Source organism: Triturus cristatus, chromosome 11, assembly GCF_964204655.1.
Source record: "Triturus cristatus chromosome 11, aTriCri1.1, whole genome shotgun sequence".
Lineage (NCBI taxonomy): Eukaryota > Metazoa > Chordata > Amphibia > Caudata > Salamandridae > Triturus > Triturus cristatus.
The window spans coordinates 107,763,662-107,784,243 of record NC_140594.1 but is presented as its reverse complement, the minus strand read 5'-3'; positions in this window follow the sequence as shown (position 1 = coordinate 107,784,243).

Below are 20,582 nucleotides of genomic sequence, written 5' to 3'. Positions count from 1 at the left end.
GGGGGTGTACATAGACGGTGGTACGACACGTACAGGGGTGGGGGGGTGTACATTGACGGTGGTACGACACGTACTGGGGTGGGGGTACGACTGGAACGTACTGGGGTGTACATAGACGGTGGTACGACACGTACAGGGGTGGGGGGGTGTACATTGACGGTGGTACGACACGTACTGGGGTGGGGGTACGACTGGAACGTACTGGGGTGTACATAGACGGTGGTACGACACGTACAGGGGTGGGGGGGTGTACATTGACGGTGGTACGACACGTACAGGGGTGGGGGGGTGTACATTGACGGTGGTACGACACGTACTGGGGTGGGGGTACGACTGGAACGTACTGGGGTGTACATGGACGGTGGTACGACACGTACAGGGGTGGGGGGGTGTACATAGACGGTGGTACGACACGTACAGGGGTGGGGGGGTGTACATAGACGGTGGTACGACACGTACAGGGGTGGGGGGTGTACATTGACGGTGGTACGACACGTACAGGGGTGGGGGGGTGTACATTGACGGTGGTACGACACGTACTGGGGTGGGGGTACGACTGGAACGTACTGGGGTGTAGGTAGACGGGGCTGTGACACGTACTGGGGTGGGGGTGTGGCTCGAACGTACTGGGGTGTAGGTACACGGGGGGTACGACACGTACTGGGGTGGGGGTGCGACTGGAACGTACTGGGGTGTACATAGACGGTGGTACGACACGTACAGGGGTGGGGGGGTGTACATAGACGGTGGTACGACACGTACAGGGGTGGGGGGGTGTACATAGACGGTGGTACGACACGTACAGGGGTGGGGGGTGTACATTGACGGTGGTACGACACGTACAGGGGTGGGGGGGTGTACATTGACGGTGGTACGACACGTACTGGGGTGGGGGTACGACTGGAACGTACTGGGGTGTACATAGACGGTGGTACGACACGTACAGGGGTGGGGGGGTGTACATTGACGGTGGTACGACACGTACAGGGGTGGGGGGGTGTACATTGACGGTGGTACGACACGTACTGGGGTGGGGGTACGACTGGAACGTACTGGGGTGTAGGTAGACGGGGCTGTGACACGTACTGGGGTGGGGGTGTGGCTCGAACGTACTGGGGTGTAGGTACACGGGGGGTACGACACGTACTGGGGTGGGGGTGCGACTGGAACGTACTGGGGTGTACATAGACGGTGGTACGACACGTACAGGGGTGGGGGGGTTTACATTGACGGTGGTACGACACGTACTGGGGTGGGGGTACGACTGGAACGTACTGGGGTGTACATAGACGGGTGGGGGTATACATATACGGGGGGTACGTGTCGGACGTACGGGGGCTGGGGGGAGTGTTGGGCGCGTATGCGGGCACATGTCTCCATGGTTGCTATTGGTGTTCGGTGCGGACGGTGTTTTTTCCATACGGTTGTAGGCTCGGACGCACGGGATGGATCGTGATTCCTCGGTCGGACTTGGATTTTTACGTTTGTAAGGTAAATCGTCCGAGGACGTGTCGGACACATTTTCCGACCCGAGGACGTGTGGGGAATGATTCCCGGTGCGGGTCGTATGGACTTTTTACCATGCGAATCGTGATTGCCAGTTCGTACGGCACTTGTACGATTCGTACGGTAAAAAGACCCGATACGAGTCGCACGGGGGAATTTTTTACCGGATCGTGATCGGCACCTTTATGTCCACTTTTTGCTAGATGGTTCAATAGGGCAATGGAATCAGTTACACAGTCACTCCGTGTTTTAGACACGACCAATAGGTCATCAATATACTGCACCAGGACTGACTCTCGAGGTAGTACCAATGTCTCAAGACATTTTTTCAAAATTTGCATAAAGATCGAAGGACTTTCTGTTTACCCTTGAAGAACGCGATTCCAAACATAAATATGATCTTCAAATTTAAATGAAAATAAAAATTGACTATCAGGATGCAGTGGGATGGAGAAAAAAAGCATGGCATAAATCAATTACGGTAAACAATCTTGCATTCCATGGTATTTGGTACAAAATTACTGCAGGTTTGGGTACTATAGGGCAACATGGCACATCAATCTTGTTTATTTTTCTTAAATCTTGAACTACCCTATAATTTCCGTTTGGTTTCTTAATGCCAATTATAGGTGAATTACAGGGACTACCCATGATTTCTTTTAAGATGCCCTGTTCGACCATTCGATCAATTTCTGCTGCAACACCAGCCTTTACTTTGGGATTCATCTTGTATTGCCGAGTATTTGGATAGACTGCATCTTCTTTTACAGTCACTTTAACAGGGTCTACATTTGTCATTAAACCTACTTCTTCTCCTGTAAAATCCCACACTTCAGGATTCACTGTCGTTTTGACCTCATCTGGTAAGTCATCTTTGGTCATCACTGAATATAATTCATCTACTTCTGTTCCTTGTTTAACTAACATGATTCTATATATTCCATCTTCGTCTGGGGTTTGAATGGCAACACCGTCCGGTGTGCAAAATATGGTGCAATTCATTTTGCACAACAAGTCCCTTCCTAATAAATTTACAGGATTAGAATCGCACACTACAAACTTGTGCATTTCTTTAAAATTTCCAATGCACACCTCCATTGGTTTTGTAATAGGGGTCCTAATTTGTTTATTAGAAACGCCCACTACTTGGATCACTTCTCCCGAGAGAGGTAGGTTTGGGATGTCTGCTGTTCTCACAGTAGAACGGGTAGCACCAGTGTCCAACAAAAAGGTAATATCATTTCCTTCTACCTTTCCATCAATGTACGGACCTGACTGATCTACCGGTAAAGATGCGCCAAGTACGCACTCCTCTTCCTCCCCTCTCAGGCACCGTCATTGATCTTGATCTCCAAAATACGTATCCTGCAAAAGAAACTGCGATGTTACATAATTTTTCTTACCACTTCCTTCTTGGAATCCTGTGTCCGCACTGTACTTGGCTTGACTCACAAAATTTTGCAAAGGTGCAGGTGGCAATTGACTCTGTAGGTTTACAACCTGCTGCGGTTGACTCATTAGCACCTCATTCTGCATCTGTGGATTTAAATTTTGATTTGGGCCATTATTATGTTGTATGCTTTTACACTCGTTGTTCCAATGCCCCAATTTTCCACACCCATGACAAGGGAACTTTTTCTTAGCCTCTTCTCTGCTCAACCACCCTTTTGGTTTACCCCCATTATATTCACCTTGACTTTGCCCCCTTCCTGTATTTCCTGCCTGATTTTGTAACTGGAGTTCTTGCTATTCTGCTAATTTCACTTGAGCCCACATCACCTTTTCTTCTAAATTCTGTCGTCTATTGTCAATTTAATCTCCACAATATTTTGCATATTTTAAAATCTCATCTATTGGCTTTGCTTGCCAGCACAAATGATGCTGCTTAATCATTTCAGATATTTCTTTTCATAACCCTGACACAAACTCTTACACAAAATGCGTCATGTCCTTATCCCCAATACTCTCAAATCTACTATACTGTTTGAACACCTGTAGGAGGTGCTCATACGCATGTACAGAGTCATCTTTTTCCTGGGTTGTTCTATCTATTTGTATCCAATCTGTTTCCTTTGGGGGAATTTTCCCTTTTAAGAAAGTGATTACTTGGTTATATTTCTTCATAACCTCCTCTGATGGAGCTCCTGTTTTCTCATTTCTCGGGTACTCCTCATTAGGCCAATCGACTGTAATTTTACATTCAGTCCACAAATCAGCAGGCACCACTATATCAAAAAGACCATCTAGATCCTTCAAAAAAACTTTCGATACTTTCACAAACCTTTCACCTTGCCTGTACCATTCCACTGGTTTTTCTCTCAACTTAGGGAAATCATTTGTAAATGACAAAATATCCTGTCGGATCCATGGGACATGTACATAACCTCCTCCTGGAACTTCTCTCATTGGGTACAACCTTTCTGCCTTCTCTGTTTCTTTCATTAAATATTCAGATGTTACTCGATTTGTTTGGGCTTCCTCCTTTTTCTTTGACCACCGAACTTTCCACCTGTCTAAGTCTCCCCATTTCTGCAATGGTAAATAGACATAATATCGAAAAAATAATATCGAACAACAAGAATATCGAAGTTAAAATATCGAGATAACATTAATATCGAAGTGTAGAATATCGAGGTAAGTAATATCGTTTTTTTAGTGTTTAGTAAAATATCGAAGTATGAAATATCGATGTAGTAATATCGTTTGAAGATAATATCGATTGAATAGTTTTGTTAGAAATATCGAAATATAATATATATATTGTTTAAAATGTGTATTTAGTGTATATTGAATAAGTAAATTGTTTAATTATATGTATAAATACTTTATTAAAGTATAAAATATAATTAATAGTGTTAAGTAATTTATAGTATGATATGTTTTAGGAGCGGGATGTTGGGTTATTAGGGGATAAGGGTGGGGAGTGTTTTAAAAATATTAGTGTAAAATCAGATAATAATTTAAAAATATTAAATAATAAATAATTATGAATAGTAAATTGTAATGAAATTTCTAAATTAAATATTTATAATTTAGAAAATAATAAAGAAATTATATATATTTTTTAGGAGCGGGATGTTGGGTTATTAGGGGATAAGGGTGGGGAGTGTTTTAAAATTGTTAGTGTAAAATCAGATAATAATTTAAAAATATTAAATAATAAATAATTATGATTAGTAAATTGTAATGAAATTTCTAAATTAAATATTTATAATTTAGAAAATAAAAAAGAAATTATATATATTTTTTAGGAGCGGGATGTTGGGTTATTAGGGGAGAAGGGTGGGGAGTGTTTTAAAAATGTTATTGTAAAATCAGATAATAATGTAAAAATATTTAATATTCAAGATTTCGAAATTTCAAAATTTCAATAAAAATTCGAAATTATATAATTTGAAATTATAATGAAATTTAAATTTTGTTTTATGAGTGGGATGTAGGGTTATTAGTGTATAAGGGTGGGGAGTGTATTAAAAAGATTACTGTAAAATTGGATAATAAGTTATAAATATTAATACTAAAGAATTAGAAATGTTAAAATTTAAATGTAATTTTGACAATGTTTTAAAAAAAAATTCAAATTAATTTCGAAATTATTTTTTTGTTTCATGGTTGGGAATTTGGGTTATTAGGGTGTAAGGGTGTGGATTGTATTTTAATAATTATTACAAAATTATAGATTAATAAATAAATATTTAATTTGGAATAAGTCAAATTTGTGAACATTTTATGTCAAAATCTAATTATATAATTTACATTGGAAATTATAATTTCATTATTTATGTTGTATTTATGGGTGGGATGTGGGTATATTAGGAGAGAAGGGTGGGGAGTAATTTTTTAAAATAATATTGTAAACATAGATCATAAAAAAATTCAATTTATTAGTAAATATTGTGAAATCTAAAATTTTAAATAAAAATTATAATTAAATAATTGTATATTTGCAATTTATATGGAAAACATATTGTACATATTTATTTTGGAATTAGGGTTAATATGGGATAGGGGTGGGTATTGTAACTATAGTATTGTTAAATTTAATAGTTTTTAAATGATATCTCATAGTTAATAAATGTAGATTATTAATATTTTAAGTGATGTTATAACCAGCACCTTGTCTCAGTTTGATCTTTCTGGAGCAGGAATATTAAATTTAATTGGGTTAGTGTCCAGCACCTTCCTTGAGTTTATGTTAACTGGAGTGGGAATAGTAAATTATATAGGGTTACTGTCCAGCACCTTCTCTGAATTTATGTTAACTGGAGTGGGAATAGTAAATTATATAGGGTTACTGTCCACCACCTTCCATGACTTTATTTTAACTGGAGTGGGAATAGTAAATTATATACAGTTAGTGTCCAGCATCTTCCCTGAGTTTATGATAACTGGAGTGGGAATAGTAAATTATTTAGGGTTAGTGTCCAGCACCTTTCTTGACTTTATGTTAACTGGAGTGGGAATAGTAAATTATATAGGGTTACTGTCCAGCACCTTTCTTGAGTTTATGTTAACTGGAGTGGGAATAGTAAATTATATAGGGTTACTGTCCAGCACCTTCTCTGAATTTATGTTAGCTGGAGTGGGAATATTAAATTATATAGGGTTAATGTCCACCACCTTCCATGACTTTATCTTAACTGGAGTGGGAATAGTAAATTATATAGGGTTACTGTCCACCACCTTCTCAGAATTTATGTTAACTGGAGTGGGAATAGTAAATTATATAGGGTTACTGTCAAGCATTTTCCCTGAATTTATGTTAACTGGAGTGGGAATAGTAAATTATATAGGGTTACTGTCCAGCACCTTCCTTGACTTTATGTTAACTGGAGTGGGAATAGTAAATTATATAGGGTTACTGTCCAGCACCTTCCTTGACTTTATGTTAACTGGAGTGGGAATAGTAAATGATATAGGGTTACTGTCCAGCACCTTTCCTGACTTTATGTTAACTGGAGTGGGAATAGTAAATTATATAGGGTTAGTGTCCAGCAGTTTTCCTAACTTTAATGTAGGTGAAATGGGAATAGTAATTTGTATAGGGTTAGTGTGCTGAATGTATATGTATTGTGTTAATGAAGTATGTTTTTGGATTAAATGTTGGAAAAAAATGTGATTATTTACATTTTTAAACAATTAAATTAGCTACATTATATATGTGAGAGTTATAAATTATGAAATCCAATGACACATTTTATATTTTTAGATAAGCTTTATTTTTGTTGAAGAAAGTAGACAGATTATTTTTTTTTTATTTACAGAATGGAGTATACATTAGTAGACATACAGCAAATATGCATTCATTTGTGTCTTTTTGCAATGTTTTAAGGAAAATAAAATGTATTGATATTATCACATTTTATAACAGAAGTATTGATAATTACAAAAAAACATACATAACATTTATTACTTTTTAACATTGTTTGCAAATAAACATATTCTTACAGTATTCATATCATAATGTTTTTGTTGGCTATATACATAAAAAAAATCATTGCATATTTAATTTCTGAAGAATATTGTTTCATTTTTATTTTGTTGTTGTACATAATTAGTACATGACAAAAAGTATATGTTTATGCTATGTATTTTTAATGATGATTAATAATATTATTGTAGGAAATGTTAATATTATTAATTTTTATATTGTATAATTATATGAAAAAAATTGTTTTGCAACATGTACATTTTGTAAATAATTTTTAAATAATAAAAACATTTTATTATAGTTTGTACAGTTGTGAAAAAAAATTACTGTATTATAATCATAATAATAATGTATTTATAATTATTATGAATATAATTTTTTAAGGTATTGTTTATTACAAAATAATTTTCAAAAAATTTAGATACATTTATGTTATATTTATATATGATTATAATGTTTTAATGTATTTACACTGATTTAAGTAGGGACTTTCATTTGAATGGGATTATTTTGTAACCGCTTCATGTTATTTTGGGTCATTTTGGACTGAGGAAGCTCGCGGTTGGAAGCTGCGTCGCGTTGAGCAAGGTAAGGGGTGTTTTAAGTATTAAGTGTTATTAAATACTTATGTTTAGGGTAGTTAGGATGTTTATAGTGTATTGATAGATAATTTAAAATGTTTTGGGTGTTTTTGACGTGTTAGTAATGATTTAGTTACGTCTGGTTGTTTACTGGTTGTGACGTAGTTTTCTAAGTAAATATTGTGATTAAATATGTGTTGTTTTGAAATGATGTAATTGTATTTATTAAATGTATTTGGGTGTGATTGTGTGGGTGGGTATGTTTTGTTCTGTTTTTCAGGTAAATGTTGATCGATGTTTTTTCGAAGACCAAGACGCGTTTTTTTTTTTAAAGTGTGTGTTACTTGATTTAAGTAATAATGTTAACACACTTTTTAACTTTTTACGGGATTTTCATGGAGCGTTTATTTTGATTTTTCACTTCTTTTCGGGTTTTTGAGGGTTTGGATATTATGATGGAAAGAGAGACGTTTTTTTTTTTTTTACTGTGTGTTTTAGTTAATGAAACTAATAAAGTTATCACACTGTTTTTTTCACCGGGATTTCCAGGAGCGTTTGTTACTATTTTGACCTATTTTTCGGGTTTTTGAGGGTTTCACGTTTTTGGATTTGTCGAGGATTGATTTACATTGGATGTGTTGATATTTTCATTTTTGGTGCGGCAAATGTTTTATTATTACTATGGATTGACATAGAAATGGAAGGAGTATTACTTGGTGGAATTCATCTTGTATGGCTACATCAATGGTAAGTTATATTTTGTTATAATTTGGGTGGGAAATGTTATTATAGTTTATTGTTATATATATTATATTTACAGAAATAATATTTAATTGTACAGATATATTTCCTATATGAAAATGAAATGTATCTGACAATTATATATTATTTAGGAAAATATAGTATTAATATATGATTGCAATTGTTTATTGTATTGACCTATTTCATTTATTAGCTGTGTGTATGTTAATTATAAAATGCTTTTGGCTATTAGTGATAGGTAGTCTAGGCCACTTGTTGATGGGTATAGGTTTACTTGACTTTGTAGTAGATCAAACATTTGTTTGGTTTGTTTAGTTAATTTAGGACCTATTTGAGTAACAGATTGTTGCATCCGTAATTCTTGGTAGCTTTGTTCTTTTTGTAGAGATTCCAGGAGTTTTTGTAGGGTAGGTTTCCCTCTGCTTGTAGTTGCTTGGAAGGCATTATGCCATCCTTCAACACTATTGTTTGTTTTGGATTGTTTATTTAAGGTACTCAGGTATACATTCCACCAAGGAATGTGGAACTTTGGTTGTCTTCTATGTCCTGATCGATGTAATCTTCCCACCCAGGTGTCCTCAAAGTAGTCTAGGAGTTGGCTTAATTTGTCTTCGTTCTTTTTGTAATAGGGACTTTCTATTAGAATATTATAGTGTTCTGCTACATCTGTTACAGGTACGTATGCTAGTGCTATTAGTTTTTTAACCTGGTAGGCAAAAGTACTATCTGTAGCATATTGTACACTTAGGGTGGACTTTTGCAGATGTCTCCATAGACTCTGGTTAAAATGATAATAGCAACCTTGGATTGCTGTGTGTGGATAATTTTTTAGTATTGAATTGATCATGGCTAATTCGAAATCAATAATTATTTTTTGTGGGAAATAATTATTGGTTTCTTCTTTAATTTTGGTTAATATTTCTATGTATGTTGTTTGCTGTTTATTTGGTAAGAGGGCATAGATGAATGGAATGTTAGAATGTTGGTACAATCCATGCACTGTGTACAGCTGGTAAAATGGTTTTGGACAAACTTTAAAAGTTCCATCCATCATCCAAGTGTCACATTGTTGTAATTTCACTAAATTGTTTGCAGTAGCAAACATAATTATTCTTTTCTCAGGAGATTTGTTGTCAAAAAAAATAAATGGTTCATTAGTGTGAGTTATGCTTAATTCTGGGGGAATGATTACTGTATCAAATGTTTTAGGGGTAGGTAAAGTTTTGGTAGTTAGTTTTTTTTGTCTAGCTATAGTTCTTTTTAAACAATCAATTGGGGGTAATTGTGCTGATGCATGGTGTGGTATTTTTATTAATTGTTCTTTGAGTATTTGGGTGGTGGGTTTATCAGTGCTAGTACTTGCTTCTTTAATGTTTTCAAGAGCATTTCTAACTTCTATCTCTGTAATATTGGGGGGGTGATTATGTTCTTTTACAGAAAGAACAGTGGTTTCTTTTGTAATAGCTCTACCATAGCATTTGTTTGAGTAGTATTTGCTACATTTCCAAAACATTTTCAGACCACTTTGCTTTTCTTGTGTATATACATAACCCATATAACATAACAACATTTTATTTTTTTGAGACGTTATAAATTCAGCACCTTCAGTCATGTTGTTCTGTATTATGCTAGGGGAGATGAAAAAATATTTTGTAACTATAAACAATGTTATCGATATTTTAAATATATTTACATTTTAGTGAATATACTTACAATGTATAATTTGATGTGTTGAAAGATGTTAATTAGCTGACTTCAAGCTTTCAGTTTAATCTTGGAGATAGATTTTCTGTTGATAATAGAAAAAAATTTGTTAATAGTTGGATACATTTTTTTGAATGTGCTACTGTTTTAAGGGGAAAGTAACATTCTGGCTGCGTATTTTAGGCTGTTTAATGATTGAGGTTTATATACTTACTTATTTCTTTGGTCCAGTAGGTGATTGCGTAGAAGGTAGTTTTGGATGGTTCAGTGGTTTTCTGTAGAGGAGACAAATAAGGAATAAATATTTTTTAGAATTATTTTTTTATTTAATAGTTGTAGGTGGGTAGGAAAAAGTAAAACAATACTTACATTGATTAATATTAGAGTTGTGGGGATGTCCAAAATATTTCTGTCTTTTTAGAAGGTATCTATAGAGGCGAAATGAATGTAATTAAATGAAGTGTAGTACATTCATTTATAGAAATAGTTTCAGCTGTAGCATTCTAGATTAGTTGCTTTATAAACAGAGTTTAACTTACTTTCTGTAGTTGTTAAATTTTCTTTTGGACTGTAATTCTTCTTTCAGGAAACAGTTGAGTAGAGTTTCGTCTTACTTCTTCTTTTCAGTTTGTAGTGTGAAAGAGATGTTGAAATGTAGTGTTTTTATAGTGTGCAATTAATTAGTTGCTTCATTTCATTGGTTTAATTTGAAATGTGAGCATGTCATTGGTCCACCTTAATTTTTTTTTTCTTTTCTGGCTGTTTGTTTCCTTGTAAGGGAAACGCTAATTAGCAACTTATTAGTAGTAAGTCATTGTTTATTTGTAGTATTAAATGCTTTACAGAGATTTTTAAATGTGGTTTAATGCATGTATAATAATTATAAAATTATTTATGTAGTGAAATGTATTCATATTGTTTATGGAATGTTTATTTTTAAATGTATGTGTTTGAACGAAAATTTTAATGTTATTTACGTGTTTTATTATGTATTGCAATGTTAATGTATGTGTTGTGCTTAAAGTATATTTTCTTCATAGTTTTTTAGATAGTCGATATTGTGAAATATTCTATATTTTGGTTGTCTATATTTCTGGTTTCGATAATTTTGTCATTTACATTGTCATTTAAGAGTAGACGATAATTTTGTTAACGATATTTTTAACTTCGATATAATGATATACGATATTTTGTTAAGACGATATTGTGTACTCGATATTTTTGTATTTTGTTTAATAAGTATGGTGAGTCGATAATATTGTAGTCGATAATTTAGCAACGATATTTTAAGTAGTCGATATTTTGGTAATCGATATTATGTCAGTGATCCTTCTGCAATATAGACATTATCTCTAACCTGCAATTTTCTTCCTGACACGTTCATGTTCTCCAAATCCTTATTGGAAAATTCTGCTCTATAAAGTTTTTGTAATACTTTGGATCTCCCTATTTCTATTCCCATTTCAGAAGCTAAATTTATCAATTTCTTATGAAATGTTTTTGTGTTTCGGGTTATGCTTCTGCAAATGAACAGCAATTCTTCCTCATTATAGGTATTTAACCTATCTAATCCTACATTTCCAGCTATCATTTCTTCTAATTCAACTCTTAATTTAAATATGTCTAATATTTTCGGTGGTGGATTTGGTTTCTCTATTTCCTGTGCCCATCTTTCTATATCTTCTGGAGTTACAATGGTGGCACTTTTTGATCCGGTGGATGTCTCAATTCATACCTCTTTTGAGCAACCTGGTGTGACTCTTCTGGGTGTGTCATTTATTTGCCCTCTTTTTTTTTAAAATTCTTATTATTAACAAACAAACATGTTGGTCACGTCACAGTTTCCGGTCATTGGAGTTACAGTGGAACAGCCTGGGACCCATAGACATTCTTGCAACTTAATATGGTACAGTAGAGCAGGAACAGACAATATCATCATTTTATTGGGTCAACATTTCCTCAAGGGGGGAGAAGCTGGGGGTTCACAGATGTTACCGCGGTACGTATTCCAGGGAGACCAGACCGCTACCCATTTCCCGGGACACCCTCTCGAAACATATACTATCTTTTCCTGCAGCATACACCAGTCCATGTCTTTCTTCCATGCACCAAGCAATGGGGGCGCTTCCGCCCCCCATAGGCGCGCTATGTTACGCTTTGCAATCACCAGCCCCAGTGTCGCCCACAATTTGCCTTTTACCGATAGGTCCATGGGCTCCCAAATGTTTAGGAGGCATCGTTTAGCTTCAGGCCGTAACTGTACCCCCCAAACCGTGCCCATACAGTCATGTATCTTCGCCCAGTATGTTTGAATTTGTGGGCATTCCCATACTGTATGAAGAAATGTCCCCCACTCCCCGCAACGCCGCCAACAGAGCCCATCCGTACTCCTCCCCATCAACACTAGCCTGGTGGCCGAGACATACACCCGATGTAGTATTTTGAGTTGTATCAACCGCAACTTTGCCGATATCGCCACTTCTTTGGGGGAGGAGAGCGCCTCCCTCCATTCCTCATCCTCGATTTCCAGGCCATCCGCCTTCACTTTCCCCTGAGGGAGCCCAGTGGATCTGGGGAGTGATGTATGAGTTTCTTAAATGTGAGGGATATCGCCCTTTCCGGTAAGAAGCCGTCAAGTAGTCTATCCTCTAGGGGGGAGGATTCCTGGAGCGTTGTCCCTGGTGAAATGTTAGATTTACGAGAGTGCCGGACCTGCCTGTAACGGAAGAATTCCGTGTGTGCCAACTCGTGTGACTGCTGTAGGGAAGCAAAGGGCACCATTCCCCCCGCCCCCCAGAGGTCCCCTATACGGGATATACCGATCAGATCCCAATTGCGTAATCCCTTAGTGCGTCCCAACGACCCGAGCCTTTCTGACACCCAGAGCGGGGTTGCCTTCGTACGTTTGTCAGCCCACCCTAGCTTCCGGTTCACAATATGCCACAGTTGGACCGAGTGTTTTGTAGGCCACGTGAGGTGGAACTTATTGGGTCGCGAGTAGAGTGCAGCCTCAAAATTCCCTCCGGGGAGGAGCCATCTATCCATCCCATACCCGGGGTCATCCCCACTACCATACGTGCCCTGATTAATGGCCGAGAGATGCGCTGCCCAGTAATATTTGCGGATGTCCGGCAGTGCTATGCCCCCATCGTACCACCCCAAAGTAAGATTTATTTGCCCTCTTATCGGCAAGTCCATTAATGAAATTACAGACTTGCAATCACTAGTTTGGTCAACTACCAGCTTCTCTTTTCTTGGCTTAATAATGGGTGTAGTCATGACAGGTGTTTCAGGACAATTTGATTTATCCCCGTACAGTGGGACAACAGGACCTATAGTCACTGGTATAGTCAGAGTTTCGGGATGTGCGTTTAACTGTGTTATCTTCTCTATTAATTTGTCTCTTTTCTTATTTATTGCTTCTCTTTCTTGAAGTACCCTTTCCATTGTTCCCTCATGTGCTATTTGTGGCACTAAGGGTGTATCTAGAATCGGAGCACTCGGAGTAGTTCTATTAGGTCTTTCTTGATAAGGCGGAGGATTTTTCATTAAGATATCTTCTAAATATTCATCTTCTGAGTCTCCGCAACCTGTTAATGTTGAATGCTTTTTCTTTTCTGTGCACTTTCCTCCTGTCTGTTCCTCAGCCATTAATACAGGATTTAACCCTTCAGTTAATATGGCCTGTCTGCACTGTTTCATCTGCTTATCTCGAGTTTCACGTGGAAATTGTGGATAAAATTCTTCTAGTGCTTCATATTGAGTTAATCTGGGTCTTGGCTCTAACTCATTCATTCTAGTGCGTAAATGATGTAATATTCTTCCATTAAATGTTCCCTACTCTGGGAACGCCAGTATTCCATCATCTTTTGTATATTCTTCCCAATTCTCTACCATCATATAAGATGTGGGAGTTTTCGGAGGAGGAATGAGAATTCCTTCTCTAGTTTTAATGGGTTTATCCTTTTTAAAGTAATTCTTAATTTTCTGCACAAATGACATTTTTCTTTTTTCTCCGTACATTTTTCGAGATCTTCCTTTTATGTGAACGAAATTGCGAAAAGGGTATAAAATATATAGGAAGTAGTGGCGCTCAGCAAGTGTGCGTGTAAGGCGTTCAGTAAATATGGTGCTGAACAGGAGAAGAAGACCCTTAAAACCCATTAATGTGTGTGGGGCGAACCCAACAACAAAACAATACAAAATAATCCTGTGCACACATATATATAAGTCCAGTAGATACTGTAGTGGACACAATGAGCTCAATCAAAATCTTCAGTAATAATGGATATTCTTTAATCCTTTCGGAAACAAAACCAGCCGACACGTGTTTCGTCAGGGAAGATAATCCCACGACTCTTCAGGGCGCAAGTGAAGGCAGAAAACTGATTCACAAGGTAGTATAACGCTAGAACCATCTAGGTTACTAAAGCCGACGTGCGGTTGAGTACACAAAAGAAGCAGCCGAACACGAGTGTGTGTTCCTCAAGTTTCAAGAAGGAGAAAAGTACACATCCTGACGGCACCGGTGTAGGCGTGTATGTGTCTCCAAGACACATACACGCCTACACCGGTGCCGTCAGGCACTTTTCTCCCTCTTGAAACTTGAGGAACACACACTTGTGTTCGGCTGCTTCTTTTGATACTGCCTTATTGTGTACTCAACCGCATGTCTGCTTTAGTAACCTAGATGGTTCCAGCGTTATACTGCCTTGTGGATCAGTTTTCTGCCTTCACTTGCGGCACCGACTACTCTATACTTTGATGACATAGCTGGCTTACAGACTCCTGTATTTATGACTGGCAATATGTGCTGATTGCTGATTTGGATTTCCTCGCCGTTTTTTTCAAATTCCTCACTTTTATATGATTGCGTTTGTACCTGATTTTTTCCCCTTCAACTGTGCACGTCACGTACACAGCCGGGTTGAAATATTCACCGGCATTGGGCCATTTACTTTGTCAACGCTATTAGCTTGAGCCCTGAAGAGTCGTGGGATTACCTTCCCTGACAAAACACGTGTCGGCTGGTTTTGTTTCCGAAAGGATTAAAGAATATCCATTATTACTGAAGATTTTGATTGAGCTCATTGTCTCTACTACAGTATCTACTGGACTTACATATATGTGTGCACAGGATTATTTTGTCTTCCTTTTATGTACTGTTCGTGGGCAAATCCTAAGTACCTTCTATCTAGACGATTCCCTATCAAAGTAGGATCGTGTCTCCACATGCAAGTCCCACTATCAATTAATATTATGGCTTCTATTTTCAACTAATCAAATGTTTGCTTTTACTTTAACAATTGACCAATACCAGCATGGCTTCTTATTCTTCCCACCAATCAGATTCTGTTTTGCTATGCGTTTAGCCAATACTAGCGCGGCTCTCTGTAACATCAGTATCGCTCTTTACTACTGACCCCTCCTTTACAATTCTTCCCATCAGTCAAACGCCCGCTGTTTCAACCAATCCCAGCGCGGCCCTCTGTGATGTCAGTGCAGCACTCGCAACTGGCCCCTCCTTTTCAAGGTAATGCGAAAACGTACTTTCTACAATTTACGTGCAAATTTTTTTCATTAATTAACAACATAGAAACATTCGCTACTGTGTCTGATCCTCTAAATTCAAAGAATAGTCAACCTTTTACTGTGAGCTAACCTTTTCCGCTTACTCTTCACACACTACGAGTAAAACTTTTCCGCTTACTCTTCACACAAGCATCAGAGAACCTGCTACTCCTTCAGTATTACCCTTTCTAGGTGATATAAGACAAAAGTTTCACCAGCGAACTCCTTTGCTACCAATTACTCTCACTTTTAGATGAAAGAAAAATAATCCCTAAATCAGTGCTTCCAGTCCTGCGTAACTTTCAGCACTTTCCTGATCCAGACAAGTAACCTCCCTGCAGTATGGCTTCCATTCGCCACCCGCTATTCAATATTCCCGGGAATTTCCAGACAACATTTATTTATAAAGTTTTATATAGCGCGCACAAGATCCCGAGGGATATCAGAGCGCTTTACAATATGCAAGGGAGGAATGACATATTCTTCTGACTTGTTTTCGTTACTTTTTCAGTCTATATTTTTACAGGGTTAAAAACGTATTTGAATGATTTTCCAGATATTTATATCCGTCTTCACCAGGAAATACAAGCCAGAACCTGTGACACCAAGGCCCCTCTTCCAGTTGCACTGGGTATACAGTAGCTTCTTAAAGTCACTTCATGGTAGCTGGTCCGAGATCAAGGCTTATGCTCAGAATAACAGAAAAGTGTGCGATAAACCTGATAACCTAGAACAGAGTTAAACAAGTCCAGGTGTACTACTCAAGGAGGCATCTTTTTGCGAGCTGCTGAATTGTCAATTTGCCTGGTAAATGTTCTTAATCTTGAATGTCTGATGTGCCACATGCATAGTGGAAAGATCTTGCACAGGTTGTACGTCAGATACTGCACAGGCAGAAGGCGTGTGTGTAAAGTATAATTAACAGTAGGTAGGCGGGCGGCAGAGGAACAGCAACAGCGAGAGGAGGGTAAGCAGGTGAAGGAGCAGCGATAAAAAGCTGGGAGGCTAACCTCCCTCTCCCACCACAGACTCTGGTGCTTCTTCCCAAATTGAGGTAAACAAGCATTTACAATGCAATAGGTCTCGCAATGACATTATTTTGAGCTATTGACATTGTAAGTGGCAATGCCTTTAAAAAAATTAAAAGGCATTGTTATTTACAATACCAAAAGCAACACCTATTGCATTGCATAGCGCGGTGTCCGTGAAGACGGCGCCGCGCTTATTAAAGTTAAAAAAAAGAAAAAAGAGTGTGCTGGGGGGCAGGGAGAGAAGAAGAAGAAATGACAAGACATGTGAGATGGGGAAATAAGGCATGGAAAAATAAAAGTAAAAGATCCAGTCTGGGTGGGCGGGGCCAAAAGGAGACAGAGCGGTGTTGCCTAGGAAACCCTGCCAGGTGAATGGTGGACTTACTGAAAATCCAGCATGTGGCGACCAGTACCAATTACACAAATACATACATACATTTACACGCACACACATACATACATACACACACACACATATATATCTACATACATACATCAACACACACATATATACATACATTCATACATCGCACTATAAAGGTGCTTGTGTTGATGCACAGGGTATTAAATCAAAAATGTGTTGTCAAGGTTTTGAGCAAGTGCAAACTGGGAGACAGGATATTCCCCAGGCTAACCTGTACCAGCCCCCGTGCCAAGGGCATTGCGACCAATGCGCTGCGCAAAAAACGCTCAACAAAACGCCACTTATTGGGGGCAAAGTCGCGCTCTATTGTGACAGTAGCAGCAGGGTGACAGGGACCAGAGACGGTTGTAGGCCACCATGTTCCTTTCTCAACATTCCTCAAAAAATACGAATGTCTCAGCCGCCACCGTTTAATTAATTTTACAGATTTTTATTTTATTTCTAGCACCCAATAAATTAACATTCGTCCACTGTGGGAATTTCAGGTGTAATAAATAGGGCACCCTTTTATGGCCCAATGCTAATTGTAAAAGTAAACAGCACCCTGCATGCTGGGGGGCCTGAACTCATACGCACAGTTTTAATGGAAAACTACAAGTTCCAGAATACAGTGAGCTATTCGCTACAATTCATGACTGGATTAAGTTGTCACAAGGCATAGCGTGGAAAGCGATCCTTTCTACACAAATAGTTGGGATCTCCAGGTGGCTCCACATCACCAGAGCACCACTTTACACCATTTCTGAAATGCGTTTTTTTACATTTCATTGTTGTCATATGTATTGACTGGTCCAATGGACTCAAACAAAATGAACTAAGACTACAACTCCCAGAATGCTCTGATATGTGAAATCAAAGTACAAGAATAGAAAAGGGCATTCCTGTGACATGGAGCCATCCGGCCACCGTACATTTGTCAGCAGTTAAATGATGTGTACGTTTGAAACAGTGTGAAGCAGCATGCAGGCTGTTGGCATTTGAAGCTCACCGTCACATCATGCCAGCAATTTTCTGAAATGGTGTGATTTTGGATTGAGAGGCAGTTCAAGCCGCAACACTTCTCTTCCAAATCAATGATACTAATAAGAGGAGAGGACCACCCATCTGAGTCTGCTTGTGCTAAAACTCTTGCTGAACTTCAGAGAGCCCTCCTCATTGGCTATAGTCTCCCTCGCGCACCAGGACTGCCAGAGTGCGCCAAAGGTGTGTTAAGACCAACAGATGCTGTTTTGTTGATTCTGATCGAGGCGTTCGCTGTTAACTGCCCCGCAGCCTCAGAGTAGCAAAGACGAACATCAATCACACACTGTCGGAATCAGCCCACACAAAATTTGCAAAGTAGTAACAGCAGCAAACACTCAGCTTGTGCCGCATCCAAGACTAAGGCCTCCCCCCAGCACATCCCCATTGTCACAAAATCCTAAAGCCTGATGGATGCAGGGACGTCATAAACACAAACCAAACACAAACAAATCAAATATAAATAATGCAATACAACACACACACGTGCCGCTGCAACTGCCGTGCTTTGAGGGAGATCGGCGTTATCATGGCAAAGCGAAAAACATGATAGATAACTTTTTCAGCAATATGGCTCTGATCTGTACTTGGTGAAAGCAGCCACAGCAAGCTGTAGCTGGGGTAGCACAACCCACATATCAGCACAGAAGATGAGGAATGAGAAACAGGCTCTGGAGAAAAACATACATAACAATTAACGAATAGCGGTTGTTAGTGCATAAATCAATAATTCAATCCACAATATTTTCTACCTAACTAACTAGAACCTAACCATGCCTCTACTACCAATAAAAACTGATGGAGCGTGGGTCACCAGTTCGGGTTACACACACACATACATACCTAATACTCACCTGGGCCCATAGCATTCACACAGATAAGCTAGTAAACCCCGCTGACATCAATTTTGAGTTTACCTGTAATTTGATATTCACCTTTACCAAGTCTTACCAACTTGATCTCCTTAATGATTCCTGTACTCAATGAATCAGGTTGCTGAGACAGTTTAAGGTAGAAAATGACATTTAACTTTAAACTTGAAGTAACCACAAACTCAAAAGTTTAAAGACTTTGTCTAAATCAATAATTTTGTGAGTCAGAATCAATTACAGTTTAAACACATTCTTCCAAGAGGCAAATTAAAGTCAAATATAGCAAAATCATAGTAATGATCAATGAAAACGGTACCTGTAAAAAGGAAAAAAGAGAGAACAGGTACAAAGACAGGTTTCGCAGAATTATATTTACCTAAGTGATAGATGAACCCAACTCCTTGAAGATGGGCCAGATAGAATCTCCCAAGACAGGATATAGATGGAGGATCGGGCAGATTCAGATCTGAGAAGGCGTTGCACCCCTCTCTGGTTCTTCTCTCCTCAGGTGTCCCTCTTCCGAAATTCCTTTCTAGCTGATTAGATTATCGATCAGTATCCCATTTTCTCGCGCAGAGTTTCTTGCAGCAGCAAGGTCTGAGACAGCATCTCGGACAGACTCTGTAGCAGTATACGTGTTGGGTCGGTGACGAGTCGGAATGACGGATCTGTCCAAAGTCTCTAGCTAACTTACCTCAATTATACTATTCTGTATTCCTGTACCACCCCAAAAGTTTCAATATTCGTGTTTCCCCTATTCTGATTGGTCAGAGCGAGGAGGCGAGTTCATCACACCATACTAAAAGTAATATTTTCTGTTTGGGCCATTGTTCTTTGTTTCCGCCCCTTAATTTACTTTCCCAAAGCTTTATTCCCACCCGTATTTCACATTATGATCAATACAAGTTATACATTTTATTCAAAATTGTTGCTTGTCCGGGTCAATAGTTTTCTTTCCCAGGCGTCTTCGTCCAATGTGGCCTTGGTTGTAATTCAAGTGTGCCATCATAGTTTCCGGCAGGTTTCTATGCACAAGCGTGCAGATCAGGTTGGGTAAAAGATTTCAGTCACCCTCCGAGGCCCAAATATGAACTAATAATAAAGTCAGAAAAAGACACGTTCGAATGCGACACTAAATGATTTCACTGTATACCACTATTCTCTACTCTATCCCCATTTATTTATTTTAATCTTTCCGCATTAGTGCTTAGTAGAACTTATAGGTTTAAGTTTAAGCAATAGTATGTGCATTATCATGTGAGTTTCAAGCGGCCATATTTAAAGTTATTGTGCAGCTGCCAAGTTTTTCCCGCAAGCACAGAAGGTGTCATACTACGTAGGTGCAGTAGACGCATGCGCAGTGAAGTTCCCGCGTTTTTGGCGGCCATTTTAAGACACTCTGGTTACTTGTTAGTAATACACATAGAAAAGCATCCCCTAGATACAGTATGTTTGTATGTAATGCAAAATTTGCATTTTACAAGACTTGGTGGTTACGTGGTTACATGTTATTTGAGAGGATTGCATTCAAGCAAGTTTCTTAAATACGAAACCTTGCTCCATCACCTGTCTCTGTGACCCCTTCCAAACTCGCTCTGGAAATCCTTTTTGTCACAGCATTGTATCTGGTACTTCAAAATATAGTTGGAGTAGACTTTGTGTCAGTCCCTTGCACATGAT